Source organism: Stenella coeruleoalba (assembly GCF_951394435.1).
Source record: "Stenella coeruleoalba genome assembly, chromosome: 1".
In the NCBI taxonomy this organism is placed as follows: domain Eukaryota; kingdom Metazoa; phylum Chordata; class Mammalia; order Artiodactyla; family Delphinidae; genus Stenella; species Stenella coeruleoalba.
The window spans coordinates 154,848,545-154,867,704 of NC_137169.1; positions in this window are offsets into that span (position 1 = coordinate 154,848,545).

A 19,160-nucleotide genomic window follows, 5' to 3' on the forward strand; every position below is an offset into this window, starting at 1 on the left:
ATACGCCGTTTAGTTTACCAGGCAAGACTTTCTTGGTGAAAGAAGCAGCCTTGCCTTGCATTCTCGAGCAGGCTTCTCAGCTGGCTGTGCACCGGTACTCTCTCTCTGGGTGTGCTAGTCCGCAGGGCAGGGCATCGCCTGGGCAGGGTGGAGCGTGATCTCTGCGGCCTCGTCTTGCAGCTCCTTCCTTCCATTCTCAGTCATCCTGCCCACAGTGGCCTCCTCTCAGGCCTGCATACTTACAACGGCGCATTGTCCGTGCTGCCCCTCTGCAGGCAGTGTCCCTCTGTTTAGTTTGCAGCTGACCGATGCCGCCTCACCCTTCTCATCTCTTCTCAGGTGTCACTTGGTCAAGAAAGCGTCCCCTTACCTACTCAGCTCATCACGTCCCCCTACTGTAGCTCACGTGACACCACGCACCTCTCGCTTATGGCCGTCATCGCCTTTCCCATCCAGTTTCAGGTAGGTAAGTTTACCCCGTGGTGGTCCGTGAGGAAGAAGAGATCACGCCTGTTTGGCTTACTCTTGATTCCCAGCGACTAGCCCGGTTACTGATAACCTCTGTTAGAGGGAGAAAGGAATGCACCCGATCTCTGGTGAAGCCCTGAGCATTTTCCTTTCTAGTGTCCCTCGTACTCCTCCCTGCCATCTGTGTCGCCCTTACTCGGCGTCTACCGTTTATGAGTTTACACCTGGGTTACGGTGACTGCTTCGGAGAATCGCATGCCTTTCTATCTCCCTCGCTGCGACCTCTCCTACACCTCCCAGGGCTCTTGGGTTATGCCCTTGCCCTCGTCCGAGCCGTCCGTGGCACCCGCTGTCAACCCCGTACGGCCAAGCTCCGAAGACTGACACTCAAGGCCCTCCGTAATTTGGCTTCAGTTTCACTTTCCAGACGTTTCAAGAAAGAACGGGGTCTAAGTATCTGTGAACCTCTGCTCCGTTTCATATCTACCCACGAGGTTAATTTTTTTGTTTCTTCCAGTCCGCCTATTTTGCACCTCCTTCTCTGGGAAGACTTCACTGAGAATCCAAGCAATTTCTGGATCCCTTCTCTCCCCTGAAGCTGCAAACACTTTAACAGGACATGTGCGGAACTGCCGTAAGGTAATCTACATCTTGTCTCCCTCTCTGGTACCTAACCTCCCTGCGAATGGGGGTACGTCTCCGTGTTCTGTGCGGGTTTTCAGCCCAGGACTCTCTACGCGTAGTGGATATTTGATTTGGTAAGTGAACGAATAAGTGGATGAGTCACCGAGATGAGGGTGTTGTCTCATTCTTTCTCTCTTCCTCCACTTTCAAGTTTCTTTAGTTAGTTTCCTCAGACAAAAGGTTTCTTTGTAGCTACACAGTGGCCAGGTCCACAGAACGTTGCAGATAGCTGCTGAAAACATCCCTCCTCCACCTGAGAATGGCTTGCTCTCCCTCTCAAGCGGAGAGAGCTGGGATTCGATATTTAATGAAGTGCCTCTGTCCACTTGGCATTGAGAGGCACTAGGGGGCGTTAGTGCTCTGCACCCGGAGAAATGCCTGTTTCGTTTGTGATTTTCCTTTGTGAAAAACAACTATCCACAGAGTGTTTTGTGCCGATTTTCCATCCTTTTAGACTGACGAAAGCATTTTACCCACGTAGAAACAGAGAACGAATAGAAAGAGCGTTGCATTACGTTCAATAAAAGCTTAGGGCGGTCTCGGTGGTACGTTAGTGAAGTTATCTGGGGACACCTTAGCCACGTACATTGTGTTGGAGAGGCACCGAGAATTCAGGAGTTCTCAAAGTTCGAGGACACAGTTGCCTTACACGTAGGCACGGTGGCAGCCGTGGACATGGCAGTGATTTGGAGAACGTTGTATTAGTCAGCTCTTGCTGTGATAATGCTTTGCAACAAATCTCCCCAAAACTCACTTACATAAAGAGGCATCTAGTTTTCTGGGACCTGTGGGCTAGCTGCAGCCGCTCTCTTGTAGACCTCTCGATGGCGGGTGTCGCTCCATGCCGTGGGCCAGTTTGAGGTCTGTCCCGCACACCTTACCGTGGAGCCCAACTGTGAGGCTGCAGGTCCCTGTCTTCTCGCAGAGTTCGGTGAAACGTAAGAGGTGAACCCAACCACACAAGCCCACGTAAGGCCTCTGCGACACATTTAAGGCCATCGTGTCTTCCCTTGGCCTCCTGGGAACCCCCTGGCCCCAGGATGCAGCTTCCGTAGCCCAGGGCAACCGGCGGAGGGGGGGCGGGCGGGGCTGCAGGAGGGTGGAACGCCGAGGTCACAGAGGGTGTGGGTGTGGCCACCTCTGCTGTGACTGAACCAAGGGCAGGGGGGCAGGGGGTCCAGGGCAGGGCCCTCAGAGCCCGGTAGGCCCAGGGGGGCGGCGCAAGCACCTAGGCCCAGGCCGAAGAGCGCCTTCTTGGTACGCGCGGCAGGCCGGCCTCTCGCCTTGCCACTCAGGCCGCCCTCCCACTTGAAGTGTGTGTGGCACGCGTCCGCGGAGTACACCTCGCTGCACAGGTAGCCACGGGACTGGGCGTCGTAGCTTCCTGCGAGGCGGCCGGAGGTCCCGCAGGCGGGTGGGTCCCTGGGACAGACGCGCGGAGCGGCTCCTGCCCGGCCCCCCTGAGAACCGTCGCCGTTCTGTAAGCCGGGGCGCCTGCTTCAGAATGTAAAATCACGTGTCCGCTCCATCGATACGCCGTTTAGTTTACCAGGCAAGACTTTCTTGGTGAAAGAAGCAGCCTTGCCTTGCATTCTCGAGCAGGCTTCTCAGCTGGCTGTGCACCGGTACTCTCTCTCTGGGTGTGCTAGTCCGCAGGGCAGGGCATCGCCTGGGCAGGGTGGAGCGTGATCTCTGCGGCCTCGTCTTGCAGCTCCTTCCTTCCATTCTCAGTCATCCTGCCCACAGTGGCCTCCTCTCAGGCCTGCATACTTACAACGGCGCATGGCCCGTGCTGCCCCTCTGCAGGCAGTGTCCCTCTGTTTTGTTTGCAGCTGACCGATGCCGCCTCACCCTTCTCATCTCTTCTCAGGTGTCACTTGGTCAAGAAAGCGTCCCCTTACCTACTCAGCTCATCACGTCCCCCTACCGTAGCTCACGTGACACCACGCACCTCTCGCTTATGGCCGTCATCGCCTTTCCCATCCAGTTTCAGGTAGGTAAGTTTACCCCTTGGTCTGTGAGGAAGAAGAGATCACGCCTCTTTGGCTTACTCTTGATTCCCAGCGACTAGCCCGGTTACTGATAACCTCTGTTAGAGGGAGAAAGGAATGCACCCGATCCCTGGTGAAGCCCTGAGCGTTTTCCTTTCTAGTGTCCCTCGTACTCCTCCCTGCCATCTGTGTCGCCCTTACTCGGCGTCTACCGTTTATGAGTTTACACCTGGGTTACGGTGACTGCTTCGGAGAATCGCATGCCTTTCTATCTCCCTCGCTGCGACCTCTCCTACACCTCCCAGGGCTCTTGGGTTATGCCCTTGCCCTCGTCCGAGCCGTCCGTGGCACCCGCTGTCAACCCCGTACGGCCAAGCTCCGAAGACTGACACTCAAGGCCCTCCGTAATTTGGCTTCAGTTTCACTTTCCAGACGTTTCAAGAAAGAACGGGGTCTAAGTATCTGTGAACCTCTGCTCCGTTTCATATCTACCCACGAGGTTAATTTTTTTGTTTCTTCCAGTCCGCCTATTTTGCACCTCCTTCTCTGGGAAGACTTCACTGAGAATCCAAGCAATTTCTGGATCCCTTCTCTCCCCTGAAGCTGCAAACACTTTAACAGGACATGTGCGGAACTGCCGTAAGGTAATCTACATCTTGTCTCCCTCTCTGGTACCTAACCTCCCTGCGAATGGGGGTACGTCTCCGTGTTCTGTGCAGGTTTTCAGCCCAGGACTCTCTACGCGTAGTGGATATTTGATTTGGTAAGTGAACGAATAAGTGGATGAGTCACCGAGATGAGGGTGTTGTCTCATTCTTTCTCTCTTCCTCCACTTTCAAGTTTCTTTAGTTAGTTTCCTCAGACAAAAGGTTTCTTTGTAGCTACACAGTGGCCAGGTCCACAGAACGTTGCAGATAGCTGCTGAAAACATCCCTCCTCCACCTGAGAATGGCTTGCTCTCCCTCTCAAGCGGAGAGAGCTGGGATTCGATATTTAATGAAGTGCCTCTGTCCACTTGGCATTGAGAGGCACTAGGGGGCGTTAGTGCTCTACACCCGGCGAAATGCCTGTTTCGTTTGTGATTTTCCTTTGTGAAAAACAACTATCCACAGAGTGTTTTGTGCCGATTTTCCATCCTTTTAGACTGACGGAAAGCATTTTACCCACGTAGAAACAGAGAACGAATAGAAAGAGCGTTGCATTACGTTCAATAAAAGCTTAGGGCGGTCTCGGTGGTACGTTAGTGAGGTTATCTGGGGACACCTTAGCCACGTACATTGTGTTGGAGAGGCACCGAGAATTCAGGAGTTCTCAAAGTTCGAGGACACAGTTGCCTAACACGTAGGCACTGTGGCAGCCGTGGACATGGCAGTGATTTGGAGAACGTTGTATTAGTCAGCTCTTGCTGCGATAATGCTTTGCAACAAATCTCCCCAAAACTCACTTACATAAAGAGGCATCTAGTTTTCTGGGACCTGTGGGCTAGCTGCAGCGGCTCTCTTGTAGACCTCTCGATGGCGGGTGTCGCTCCATGCCGTGGGTCAGTTTTAGGTCTTTCCCGCACACCTTACCGTGGAGCCCAACTGTGAGGCTGCAGGTCCCTGTCTTCTCGCAGAGTTCGGTGAAACGTAAGAGGTGAACCCAACCACACAAGCCCACGTAAGGCCTCTGCGACTCACTTAGGGCCATCGTGTCTTCCCTTGGCCTCCTGGGAACCCCCTGGCCCCAGGATGCAGCTTCCGTAGCCCAGGGCAACCGGCGGAGGGGGGGCGGGCGGGGCTGCAGGAGGGTGGAACGCCGAGGTCACAGAGGGTGTGGGTGTGGCCACCTCTGCTGTGACTGAACCAAGGGCAGGGGGGCAGGGGGTCCAGGGCAGGGCCCTCAGAGCCCGGTAGGCCCAGGGGGGCGGCGCAAGCACCTAGGCCCAGGCCGAAGAGCGCCTTCTTGGTACGCGCGGCAGGCCGGCCTCTCGCCTTGCCACTCAGGCCGCCCTCCCACTTGAAGTGTGTGTGGCACGCGTCCGCGGAGTACACCTCGCTGCACAGGTAGCCACGGGGCTGGGCGTCGTAGCTTCCTGCGAGGCGGCCGGAGGTCCCGCAGGCGGGTGGGTCCCTGGGACAGACACGCGGAGCGGCTCCTGCCCGGCCCCCCTGAGAACCGTCGCCGTTCCGTAAGGCGGGGCGCCTGCTTCAGAATGTAAAATCACGTGTCCGCTCCATCGATACGCCGTTTAGTTTACCAGGCAAGACTTTCTTGGTGAAAGAAGCAGCCTTGCCTTGCATCCTCGAGCAGGCTTCTCAGCTGGCTGTGCACCGGTACTCTCTCTCTGGGTGTGCTAGTCCGCAGGGCAGGGCATCGCCTGGGCAGGGTGGAGCGTGATCTCTGCGGCCTCGTCTTGCAGCTCCTTCCTTCCATTCTCAGTCATCCTGCCCACAGTGGCCTCCTCTCAGGCCTGCATACTTACAACGGCGCATTGCCCGTGCTGCCCCTCTGCAGGCAGTGTCCCTCTGTTTAGTTTGCAGCTGACTGATGCCGCCTCACCCTTCTCATCTCTTCTCAGGTGTCACTTGGTCAAGAAAGCGTCCCCTTACCTACTCAGCTCATCACGTCCCCCTACCGTAGCTCATGTGACACCACGCACCTCTCGCTTATGGCCGTCATCGCCTTTCCCATCCAGTTTCAGGTAGGTAAGTTTACCCCGTGGTCCGTGAGGAAGAAGAGATCACGCCTGTTTGGCTTACTCTTCATTCCCAGTGACTAGCCCGGTTACTGATAACCTCTGTTAGAGGGAGAAAGGAATGCACCCGATCCCTGGTGAAGCCCTGAGCGTTTTCCTTTCTAGTGTCCCTCGTACTCCTCCCTGCCATCTGTGTCGCCCTTACTTGGCGTCTACCGTTTATGAGTTGACACCTGGGTTACGGTGACTGCTTCGGAGAATCGCATGCCTTTCTATCTCCCTCGCTGCGACCTCTCCTACACCTCCCAGGGCTCTTGGGTTATGCCCTTGCCCTCGTCCGAGCCGTCCGTGGCACCCGCTGTCAACCCCGTACGGCCAAGCTCCGAAGACTGACACTCAAGGCCCTCCGTAATTTGGCTTCAGTTTCACTTTCCAGACGTTTCAAGAAAGAACAGGGTCTAAGTATCGGTGAACCTCTGCTCTGTTTCATATCTACCCACGAGGTTAATTTTTTTGTTTCTTCCAGTCCGCCTATTTTGCACCTCCTTCTCTGGGAAGACTTCACTGAGAATCCAAGCGATTTCTGGATCCCTTCTCTCCCCTGAAGCTGCAAACACTTTAACAGGACATGTGCGGAACTGCCGTAAGGTAATCTACATCTTGTCTCCCTCTCTGGTACCTAACCTCCCTGCGAATGGGGGTACGTCTCCGTGTTCTGTGCGAGTTTTCAGCCCAGGAATCTCTACGCGTAGTGGATATTTGATTTGGTAAGTGAACGAATAAGTGGATGAGTCACGGAGATGAGGGTGTTGTCTCATTCTTTCTCTCTTCCTCCACTTTCAAGTTTCTTTAGTTAGTTTCCTCAGACAAAAGGTTTCTTTGTAGCTACACAGTGGCCAGGTCCACAGAACGTTGCAGATAGCTGCTGAAAACATCCCTCCTCCACCTGAGAATGGCTTGCTCTCCCTCTCAAGCGGAGAGAGCTGGGATTCGATATTTAATGAAGTGCCTCTGTCCACTTGGCATTGAGAGGCACTAGGGGGCGTTAGTGCTCTGCACCCGGCGAAATGCCTGTTTCGTTTGTGATTTTCCTTTGTGAAAAACAACTATCCACAGAGTGTTTTGTGCCGATTTTCCATCCTTTTAGACGGACGGAAAGCATTTTACCCACGTAGAAACAGAGAACGAATAGAAAGAGCGTTGCATTACGTTCAATAAAAGCTTAGGGCGGTCTCGGTGGTACGTTAGTGAAGTTATCTGGGGACACCTTAGCCACGTACATTGTGTTGGAGAGGCACCGAGAATTCAGGAGTTCTCAAAGTTCGAGGACACAGTTGCCTTACACGTAGGCACGGTGGCAGCCGTGGACATGGCAGTGATTTGGAGAACGTTGTATTAGTCAGCTCTTGCTGCGATAATGCTTTGCAACAAATCTCCCCAAAACTCACTTACATAAAGAGGCATCTAGTTTTCTGGGACCTGTGGGCTAGCTGCAGCGGCTCTCTTGTAGACCTCTCGATGGCGGGTGTCGCTCCATGCCGTGGGTCAGTTTGAGGTCTGTCCCGCACACCTTACCGTGGAGCCCAACTGTGAGGCTGCAGGTCCCTGTCTTCTCGCAGAGTTCGGTGAAACGTAAGAGGTGAACCCAACCACACAAGCCCACGTAAGGCCTCTGCGACTCATTTAAGGCCATCGTGTCTTCCCTTGGCCTCCTGGGAACCCCCTGGCCCCAGGATGCAGCTTCCGTAGCCCAGGGCAACCGGCGGAGGGGGGGCGGGCGGGGCTGCAGGAGGGTGGAACGCCGAGGTCACAGAGGGTGTGGGTGTGGCCACCTCTGCTGTGACTGAACCAAGGGCAGGGGGGCAGGGGGTCCAGGGCAGGGCCCTCAGAGCCCGGTAGGCCCAGGGGGGCGGCGCAAGCACCTAGGCCCAGGCCGAAGAGCGCCTTCTTGGTACGCGCGGCAGGCCGGCCTCTCGCCTTGTCACTCAGGCCGCCCTCCCACTTGAAGTGTGTGTGGCACGCGTCCGCGGAGTACACCTCGCTGCACAGGTAGCCACGGGACTGGGCGTCGTAGCTTCCTGCGAGGCGGCCGGAGGTCCCGCAGGCGGGTGGGTCCCTGGGACAGACGCGCGGAGCGGCTCCTGCCCGGCCCCCCTGAGAACCGTCGCCGTTCCGTAAGGCGGGGCGCCTGCTTCAGAATGTAAAATCACGTGTCCGCTCCATCGATACGCCGTTTAGTTTACCAGGCAAGACTTTCTTGGTGAAAGAAGCAGCCTTGCCTTGCATTCTCGAGCAGGCTTCTCAGCTGGCTGTGCACCGGTACTCTCTCTCTGGGTGTGCTAGTCCGCAGGGCAGGGCATCGCCTGGGCAGGGTGGAGCGTGATCTCTGCGGCCTCGTCTTGCAGCTCCTTCCTTCCATTCTCAGTCATCCTGCCCACAGTGGCCTCCTCTCAGGCCTGCATACTTACAACGGCGCATTGCCCGTGCTGCCCCTCTGCAGGCAGTGTCCCTCTGTTTAGTTTGCAGCTGACCGATGCCGCCTCACCCTTCTCATCTCTTCTCAGGTGTCACTTGGTCAAGAAAGCGTCCCCTTACCTACTCAGCTCATCACGTCCCCCTACCGTAGCTCACGTGACACCACGCACCTCTCGCTTATGGCCGTCTTCGCCTTTCCCATCCAGTTTCAGGTAGGTAAGTTTACCCCGTGGTCCGTGAGGAAGAAGAGATCACGCCTGTTTGGCTTACTCTTGATTCCCAGCGACTAGCCCGGTTACTGATAACCTCTGTTAGAGGGAGAAAGGAATGCACCCGATCCCTGGTGAAGCCCTGAGCGTTTTCCTTTCTAGTGTCCCTCGTACTCCTCCCTGCCATCTGTGTCGCCCTTACTCGGCGTCTACCGTTCATGAGTTTACACCTGGGTTACGGTGACTGCTTCGGAGAATCGCATGCCTTTCTATCTCCCTCGCTGCGACCTCTCCTACACCTCCCAGGGCTCTTGGGTTATGCCCTTGCCCTCGTCCGAGCTGTCCGTGGCACCCGCTGTCAACCCCGTACGGCCAAGCTCCGAAGACTGACACTCAAGGCCCTCTGTAATTTGGCTTCAGTTTCACTTTCCAGACGTTTCAAGAGAGAACGGGGTCTAAGTATCTGTGCACCTCTGCTCCGTTTCATATCTACCCACGAGGTTAATTTTTTTGTTTCTTCCAGTCCGCCTATTTTGCACCTCCTTCTCTGGGAAGACTTCACTGAGAATCCAAGCGATTTCTGGATCCCTTCTCTCCCCTGGAGCTGCAAACACTTTAACAGGACATGTGCGGAACTGCCGTAAGGTAATCTACATCTTGTCTCCCTCTCTGGTACCTAACCTCCCTGCGAATGGGGGTACGTCTCCGTATTCTGTGCGGGTTTTCAGCCCAGGACTCTCTACGCGTAGTGGATATTTGATTTGGTAAGTGAACGAATAAGTGGATGAGTCACCGAGATGAGGGTGTTGTCTCATTCTTTCTCTCTTCCTCCACTTTCAAGTTTCTTTAGTTAGTTTCCTCAGACAAAAGGTTTCTTTGTAGCTACACAGTGGCCAGGTCCACAGAACGTTGCAGATAGCTGCTGAAAACATCCCTCCTCCACCTGAGAATGGCTTGCTCTCCCTCTCAAGCGGAGAGAGCTGGGATTCGATATTTAATGAAGTGCCTCTGTCCACTTGGCATTGAGAGGCACTAGGGGGCGTTAGTGCTCTGCACCCGGCGAAATGCCTGTTTCGTTTGTGATTTTCCTTTGTGAAAAACAACTATCCACAGAGTGTTTTGTGCCGATTTTCCATCCTTTTAGACTGACGGAAAGCATTTTACCCACGTAGAAACAGAGAACGAATAGAAAGAGCGTTGCATTACGTTCAATAAAAGCTTAGGGCGGTCTCGGTGGTACGTTAGTGAAGTTATCTGGGGACACCTTAGCCACGTACATTGTGTTGGAGAGGCACCGAGAATTCAGGAGTTCTCAAAGTTCGAGGACACAGTTGCCTTACACGTAGGCACGGTGGCAGCCGTGGACATGGCAGTGATTTGGAGAACGTTGTATTAGTCAGCTCTTGCTGCGATAATGCTTTGCAACAAATCTCCCCAAAACTCACTTACATAAAGAGGCATCTAGTTTTCTGGGACCTGTGGGCTAGCTGCAGCGGCTCTCTTGTAGACCTCTCGATGGCGGGTGTCGCTCCATGCCGTGGGTCAGTTTGAGGTCTGTCCCGCACACCTTACCGTGGAGCCCAACTGTGAGGCTGCAGGTCCCTGTCTTCTCGCAGAGTTCGGTGAAACGTAAGAGGTGAACCCAACCACACAAGCCCACGTAAGGCCTCTGCGACTCACTTAAGGCCATCGTGTCTTCCCTTGGCCTCCTGGGAACCCCCTGGCCCCAGGATGCAGCTTCCGTAGCCCAGGGCAACCGGCGGAGGGGGGGCGGGCGGGGCTGCAGGAGGGTGGAACGCCGAGGTCACAGAGGGTGTGGGTGTGGCCACCTCTGCTGTGACTGAACCAAGGGCAGGGGGGCAGGGGGTCCAGGGCAGGGCCCTCAGAGCCCGGTAGGCCCAGGGGGGCGGCGCAAGCACCTAGGCCCAGGCCGAAGAGCGCCTTCTTGGTACGCGCGGCAGGCCGGCCTCTCGCCTTGCCACTCAGGCCGCCCTCCCACTTGAAGTGTGTGTGGCACGCGTCTGCGGAGTACACCTCGCTGCACAGGTAGCCACGGGGCTGGGCGTCGTAGCTTCCTGCGAGGCGGCCGGAGGTCCCGCAGGCGGGTGGGTCCCTGGGACAGACGCGCGGAGCGGCTCCTGCCCGGCCCCCCTGAGAACCGTCGCCGTTCCGTAAGGCGGGGCGCCTGCTTCAGAATGTAAAATCACGTGTCCGCTCCATCGATACGCCGTTTAGTTTACCAGGCAAGACTTTCTTGGTGAAAGAAGCAGCCTTGCCTTGCATCCTCGAGCAGGCTTCTCAGCTGGCTGTGCACCGGTACTCTCTCTCTGGGTGTGCTAGTCCGCAGGGCAGGGCATCGCCTGGGCAGGGTGGAGCGTGATCTCTGCGGCCTCGTCTTGCAGCTCCTTCCTTCCATTCTCAGTCATCCTGCCCACAGTGGCCTCCTCTCAGGCCTGCATACTTACAACGGCGCATGGCCCGTGCTGCCCCTCTGCAGGCAGTGTCCCTCTGTTTAGTTTGCAGCTGACCGATGCCGCCTCACCCTTCTCATCTCTTCTCAGGTGTCACTTGGTCAAGAAAGCGTCCCCTTACCTACTCAGCTCATCACGTCCCCCTACCGTAGCTCACGTGACACCACGCACCTCTCGCTTATGGCCGTCTTCGCCTTTCCCATCCAGTTTCAGGTAGGTAAGTTTACCCCGTGGTCCGTGAGGAAGAAGAGATCACGCCTGTTTGGCTTACTCTTGATTCCCAGCGACTAGCCCGGTTACTGATAACCTCTGTTAGAGGGAGAAAGGAATGCACCCGATCCCTGGTGAAGCCCTGAGCGTTTTCCTTTCTAGTGTCCCTCGTACTCCTCCCTGCCATCTGTGTCGCGCTTACTTGGCGTCTACCGTTTATGAGTTGACACCTGGGTTACGGTGACTGCTTCGGAGAATCGCATGCCTTTCTATCTCCCTCGCTGCGACCTCTCCTACACCTCCCAGGGCTCTTGGGTTATGCCCTTGCCCTCGTCCGAGCCGTCCGTGGCACCCGCTGTCAACCCCGTACGGCCAAGCTCCGAAGACTGACACTCAAGGCCCTCCGTAATTTGGCTTCAGTTTCACTTTCCAGACGTTTCAAGAAAGAACAGGGTCTAAGTATCGGTGAACCTCTGCTCTGTTTCATATCTACCCACGAGGTTAATTTTTTTGTTTCTTCCAGTCCGCCTATTTTGCACCTCCTTCTCTGGGAAGACTTCACTGAGAATCCAAGCGATTTCTGGATCCCTTCTCTCCCCTGAAGCTGCAAACACTTTAACAGGACATGTGCGGAACTGCCGTAAGGTAATCTACATCTTGTCTCCCTCTCTGGTACCTAACCTCCCTGCGAATGGGGGTACGTCTCCGTGTTCTGTGCGAGTTTTCAGCCCAGGACTCTCTACGCGTAGTGGATATTTGATTTGGTAAGTGAACGAATAAGTGGATGAGTCACCGAGATGAGGGTGTTGTCTCATTCTTTCTCTCTTCCTCCACTTTCAAGTTTCTTTAGTTAGTTTCCTCAGACAAAAGGTTTCTTTGTAGCTACACAGTGGCCAGGTCCACAGAACGTTGCAGATAGCTGCTGAAAACATCCCTCCTCCACCTGAGAATGGCTTGCTCTCCCTCTCAAGCGGAGAGAGCTGGGATTCGATATTTAATGAAGTGCCTCTGTCCACTTGGCATTGAGAGGCACTAGGGGGCGTTAGTGCTCTGCACCCGGCGAAATGCCTGTTTCGTTTGTGATTTTCCTTTGTGAAAAACAACTATCCACAGAGTGTTTTGTGCCGATTTTCCATCCTTTTAGACTGACGGAAAGCATTTTACCCACGTAGAAACAGAGAACGAATAGAAAGAGCGTTGCATTACGTTCAATAAAAGCTTAGGGCGGTCTCGGTGGTACGTTAGTGAAGTTATCTGGGGACACCTTAGCCACGTACATTGTGTTGGAGAGGCACCGAGAATTCAGGAGTTCTCAAAGTTCGAGGACACAGTTGCCTTACACGTAGGCACGGTGGCAGCCGTGGACATGGCAGTGATTTGGAGAACGTTGTATTAGTCAGCTCTTGCTGCGATAATGCTTTGCAACAAATCTCCCCAAAACTCACTTACATAAAGAGGCATCTAGTTTTCTGGGACCTGTGGGCTAGCTGCAGCGGCTCTCTTGTAGACCTCTCGATGGCGGGTGTCGCTCCATGCCGTGGGTCAGTTTGAGGTCTGTCCCGCACACCTTACCGTGGAGCCCAACTGTGAGGCTGCAGGTCCCTGTCTTCTCGCAGAGTTCGGTGAAACGTAAGAGGTGAACCCAACCACACAAGCCCACGTAAGGCCTCTGCGACTCATTTAAGGCCATCGTGTCTTCCCTTGGCCTCCTGGGAACCCCCTGGCCCCAGGATGCAGCTTCCGTAGCCCAGGGCAACCGGCGGAGGGGGGGCGGGCGGGGCTGCAGGAGGGTGGCACGCCGAGGTCACAGAGGGTGTGGGTGTGGCCACCTCTGCTGTGACTGAACCAAGGGCAGGGGGGCAGGGGGTCCAGGGCAGGGCCCTCAGAGCCCGGTAGGCCCAGGGGGGCGGCGCAAGCACCTAGGCCCAGGCCGAAGAGCGCCTTCTTGGTACGCGCGGCAGGCCGGCCTCTCGCCTTGCCACTCAGGCCGCCCTCCCACTTGAAGTGTGTGTGGCACGCGTCCGCGGAGTACACCTCGCTGCACAGGTAGCCACGGGACTGGGCGTCGTAGCTTCCTGCGAGGCGGCCGGAGGTCCCGCAGGCGGGTGGGTCCCTGGGACAGACGCGCGGAGCGGCTCCTGCCCGGCCCCCCTGAGAACCGTCGCCGTTCCGTAAGGCGGGGCGCCTGCTTCAGAATGTAAAATCACGTGTCCGCTCCATCGATACGCCGTTTAGTTTACCAGGCAAGACTTTCTTGGTGAAAGAAGCAGCCTTGCCTTGCATTCTCGAGCAGGCTTCTCAGCTGGCTGTGCACCGGTACTCTCTCTCTGGGTGTGCTAGTCCGCAGGGCAGGGCATCGCCTGGGCAGGGTGGAGCGTGATCTCTGCGGCCTCGTCTTGCAGCTCCTTCCTTCCATTCTCAGTCATCCTGCCCACAGTGGCCTCCTCTCAGGCCTGCATACTTACAACGGCGCATTGCCCGTGCTGCCCCTCTGCAGGCAGTGTCCCTCTGTTTAGTTTGCAGCTGACCGATGCCGCCTCACCCTTCTCATCTCTTCTCAGGTGTCACTTGGTCAAGAAAGCGTCCCCTTACCTACTCAGCTCATCACGTCCCCCTACCGTAGCTCACGTGACACCACGCACCTCTCGCTTATGGCCGTCTTCGCCTTTCCCATCCAGTTTCAGGTAGGTAAGTTTACCCCGTGGTCCGTGAGGAAGAAGAGATCACGCCTGTTTGGCTTACTCTTGATTCCCAGCGACTAGCCCGGTTACTGATAACCTCTGTTAGAGGGAGAAAGGAATGCACCCGATCCCTGGTGAAGCCCTGAGCGTTTTCCTTTCTAGTGTCCCTCGTACTCCTCCCTGCCATCTGTGTCGCCCTTACTCGGCGTCTACCGTTCATGAGTTTACACCTGGGTTACGGTGACTGCTTCGGAGAATCGCATGCCTTTCTATCTCCCTCGCTGCGACCTCTCCTACACCTCCCAGGGCTCTTGGGTTATGCCCTTGCCCTCGTCCGAGCTGTCCGTGGCACCCGCTGTCAACCCCGTACGGCCAAGCTCCGAAGACTGACACTCAAGGCCCTCTGTAATTTGGCTTCAGTTTCACTTTCCAGACGTTTCAAGAGAGAACGGGGTCTAAGTATCTGTGCACCTCTGCTCCGTTTCATATCTACCCACGAGGTTAATTTTTTTGTTTCTTCCAGTCCGCCTATTTTGCACCTCCTTCTCTGGGAAGACTTCACTGAGAATCCAAGCGATTTCTGGATCCCTTCTCTCCCCTGGAGCTGCAAACACTTTAACAGGACATGTGCGGAACTGCCGTAAGGTAATCTACATCTTGTCTCCCTCTCTGGTACCTAACCTCCCTGCGAATGGGGGTACGTCTCCGTGTTCTGTGCGGGTTTTCAGCCCAGGACTCTCTACGCGTAGTGGATATTTGATTTGGTAAGTGAACGAATAAGTGGATGAGTCACCGAGATGAGGGTGTTGTCTCATTCTTTCTCTCTTCCTCCACTTTCAAGTTTCTTTAGTTAGTTTCCTCAGACAAAAGGTTTCTTTGTAGCTACACAGTGGCCAGGTCCACAGAACGTTGCAGATAGCTGCTGAAAACATCCCTCCTCCACCTGAGAATGGCTTGCTCTCCCTCTCAAGCGGAGAGAGCTGGGATTCGATATTTAATGAAGTGCCTCTGTCCACTTGGCATTGAGAGGCACTAGGGGGCGTTAGTGCTCTGCACCCGGCGAAATGCCTGTTTCGTTTGTGATTTTCCTTTGTGAAAAACAACTATCCACAGAGTGTTTTGTGCCGATTTTCCATCCTTTTAGACTGACGGAAAGCATTTTACCCACGTAGAAACAGAGAACGAATAGAAAGAGCGTTGCATTACGTTCAATAAAAGCTTAGGGCGGTCTCGGTGGTACGTTAGTGAAGTTATCTGGGGACACCTTAGCCACGTACATTGTGTTGGAGAGGCACCGAGAATTCAGGAGTTCTCAAAGTTCGAGGACACAGTTGCCTTACACGTAGGCACGGTGGCAGCCGTGGACATGGCAGTGATTTGGAGAACGTTGTATTAGTCAGCTCTTGCTGCGATAATGCTTTGCAACAAATCTCCCCAAAACTCACTTACATAAAGAGGCATCTAGTTTTCTGGGACCTGTGGGCTAGCTGCAGCGGCTCTCTTGTAGACCTCTCGATGGCGGGTGTCGCTCCATGCCGTGGGTCAGTTTGAGGTCTGTCCCGCACACCTTACCGTGGAGCCCAACTGTGAGGCTGCAGGTCCCTGTCTTCTCGCAGAGTTCGGTGAAACGTAAGAGGTGAACCCAACCACACAAGCCCACGTAAGGCCTCTGCGACTCACTTAAGGCCATCGTGTCTTCCCTTGGCCTCCTGGGAACCCCCTGGCCCCAGGATGCAGCTTCCGTAGCCCAGGGCAACCGGCGGAGGGGGGGCGGGCGGGGCTGCAGGAGGGTGGAACGCCGAGGTCACAGAGGGTGTGGGTGTGGCCACCTCTGCTGTGACTGAACCAAGGGCAGGGGGGCAGGGGGTCCAGGGCAGGGCCCTCAGAGCCCGGTAGGCCCAGGGGGGCGGCGCAAGCACCTAGGCCCAGGCCGAAGAGCGCCTTCTTGGTACGCGCGGCAGGCCGGCCTCTCGCCTTGCCACTCAGGCCGCCCTCCCACTTGAAGTGTGTGTGGCACGCGTCTGCGGAGTACACCTCGCTGCACAGGTAGCCACGGGGCTGGGCGTCGTAGCTTCCTGCGAGGCGGCCGGAGGTCCCGCAGGCGGGTGGGTCCCTGGGACAGACGCGCGGAGCGGCTCCTGCCCGGCCCCCCTGAGAACCGTCGCCGTTCCGTAAGGCGGGGCGCCTGCTTCAGAATGTAAAATCACGTGTCCGCTCCATCGATACGCCGTTTAGTTTACCAGGCAAGACTTTCTTGGTGAAAGAAGCAGCCTTGCCTTGCATCCTCGAGCAGGCTTCTCAGCTGGCTGTGCACCGGTACTCTCTCTCTGGGTGTGCTAGTCCGCAGGGCAGGGCATCGCCTGGGCAGGGTGGAGCGTGATCTCTGCGGCCTCGTCTTGCAGCTCCTTCCTTCCATTCTCAGTCATCCTGCCCACAGTGGCCTCCTCTCAGGCCTGCATACTTACAACGGCGCATTGCCCGTGCTGCCCCTCTGCAGGCAGTGTCCCTCTGTTTAGTTTGCAGCTGACCGATGCCGCCTCACCCTTCTCATCTCTTCTCAGGTGTCACTTGGTCAAGAAAGCGTCCCCTTACCTACTCAGCTCATCACGTCCCCTACCGTAGCTCACGTGACACCACGCACCTCTCGCTTATGGCCGTCTTCGCCTTTCGCATCCAGTTTCAGGTAGGTAAGTTTACCCCGTGGTGGTCCGTGAGGAAGAAGAGATCACGCCTGTTTGGCTTACTCTTGATTCCCAGCGACTAGCCCGGTTACTGATAACCTCTGTTAGAGGGAGAAAGGAATGCACCCGATCCCTGGTGAAGCCCTGAGCGTTTTCCTTTCTAGTGTCCCTCGTACTCCTCCCTGCCATCTGTGTCGCCCTTACTCGGCGTCTACCATTCATGAGTTTACACCTGGGTTACGGTGACTGCTTCGGAGAATCGCATGCCTTTCTATCTCCCTCGCTGCGACCTCTCCTACACCTCCCAGGGCTCTTGGGTTATGCCCTTGCCCTCGTCCGAGCTGTCCGTGGCACCCGCTGTCAACCCCGTACGGCCAAGCTCCGAAGACTGACACTCAAGGCCCTCCGTAATTTGGCTTCAGTTTCACTTTCCACACGTTTCAAGAGAGAACGGGGTCTAAGTATCTGTGCACCTCTGCTCCGTTTCATATCTACCCACGAGGTTAATTTTTTTGTTTCTTCCAGTCCGCCTATTTTGCCCCTCCTTCTCTGGGAAGACTTCACTGAGAATCCAAGCGATTTCTGGATCCCTTCTCTCCCCTGGAGCTGCAAACACTTTAACAGGACATGTGCGGAACTGCCGTAAGGTAATCTACATCTTGTCTCCCTCTCTGGTACCTAACCTCCCTGCGAATGGGGGTACGTCTCCGTGTTCTGTGCGGGTTTTCAGCCCAGGACTCTCTACGCGTAGTGGATATTTGATTTGGTAAGTGAACGAATAAGTGGATGAGTCACCGAGATGAGGGTGTTGTCTCATTCTTTCTCTCTTCCTCCACTTTCAAGTTTCTTTAGTTAGTTTCCTCACACAAAAGGTTTCTTTGTAGCTACACAGTGGCCAGGTCCACAGAACGTTGCAGATAGCTGCTGAAAACATCCCTCCTCCACCTGAGAATGGCTTGCTCTCCCTCTCAAGCGGAGAGAGCTGGGATTCGATATTTAATGAAGTGCCTCTGTCCACTTGGCATTGAGAGGCACTAGGGGGCGTTAGTGCTCTGCACCCGGCGAAATGCCTGTTTCGTTTGTGATTTTCCTTTGTGAAAAACAACTATCCACAGAGTGTTTTGTGCCGATTTTCCATCCTTTTAGACTGACGGAAAGCATTTTACCCACGTAGAAACAGAGAACGAATAGAAAGAGCGTTGCATTACGTTCAATAAAAGCTTAGGGCGGTCTCGGTGGTACGTTAGTGAGGTTATCTGGGGACACCTTAGCCACGTACATTGTGTTGGAGAGGCACCGAGAATTCAGGAGTTCTCAAAGTTCGAGGACACAGTTGCCTTACACGTAGGCACGGTGGCAGCCGTGGACATGGCAGTGATTTGGAGAACGTTGTATTAGTCAGCTCTTGCTGCGATAATGCTTTGCAACAAATCTCCCCAAAACTCACTTACATAAAGAGGCATCTAGTTTTCTGGGACCTGTGGGCTAGCTGCAGCGGCTCTCTTGTAGACCTCTCGATGGCGGGTGTCGCTCCATGCCGTGGGTCAGTTTGAGGTCTGTCCCGCACACCTTACCGTGGAGCCCAACTGTGAGGCTGCAGGTCCCTGTCTTCTCGCAGAGTTCGGTGAAACGTAAGAGGTGAACCCAACCACACAAGCCCACGTAAGGCCTCTGCGACTCACTTAAGGCCATCGTGTCTTCCCTTGGCCTCCTGGGAACCCCCTGGCCCCAGGAGGCAGCTTCCGTAGCCCAGGGCAACCGGCGGAGGGGGGGCGGGCGGGGCTGCAGGAGGGTGGAACGCCGAGGTCACAGAGGGTGTGGGTGTGGCCACCTCTGCTGTGACTGAACCAAGGGCAGGGGGGCAGGGGGTCCAGGGCAGGGCCCTCAGAGCCCGGTAGGCCCAGGGGGGCGGCGCAAGCACCTAGGCCCAGGCCGAAGAGCGCCTTCTTGGTACGCGCGGCAGGCCGGCCTCTCGCCTTGCCACTCAGGCCGCCCTCCCACTTGAAGTGTGTGTGGCACGCGTCCGCGGAGTACACCTCGCTGCACAGGTAGCCACGGGGCTGGGCGTCGTAGCTTCCTGCGAGGCGGCCGGAGGTCCCGCAGGCGGGTGGGTCCCTGGGACAGACGCGCGGAGCGGCTCCTGCCCGGCCCCCCTGAGAACCGTCGCCGTTCCGTAAGGCGGGGCGCCTGCTTCAGAATGTACAATCACGTGTCCGCTCCATCGATACGCCGTTTAGTTTACCAGGCAAGACTTTCTTGGTGAAAGAAGCAGCCTTGCCTTGCATCCTCGAGCAGGCTTCTCAGCTGGCTGTGCACCGGTACTCTCTCTCTGGGTGTGCTAGTCCGCAGGGCAGGGCATCGCCTGGGCAGGGTGGAGTGTGATCTCTGCGGCCTCGTCTTGCAGCTCCTTCCTTCCATTCTCAGTCATCCTGCCCACAGTGGCCTCCTCTCAGGCCTGCATACTTACAACGGCGCATGGCCCGTGCTGCCCCTCTGCAGGCAGTGTCCCTCTGTTTAGTTTGCAGCTGACCGATGCCGCCTCACCCTTCTCATCTCTTCTCAGGTGTCACTTGGTCAAGAAAGCGTCCCCTTACCTACTCAGCTCATCACGTC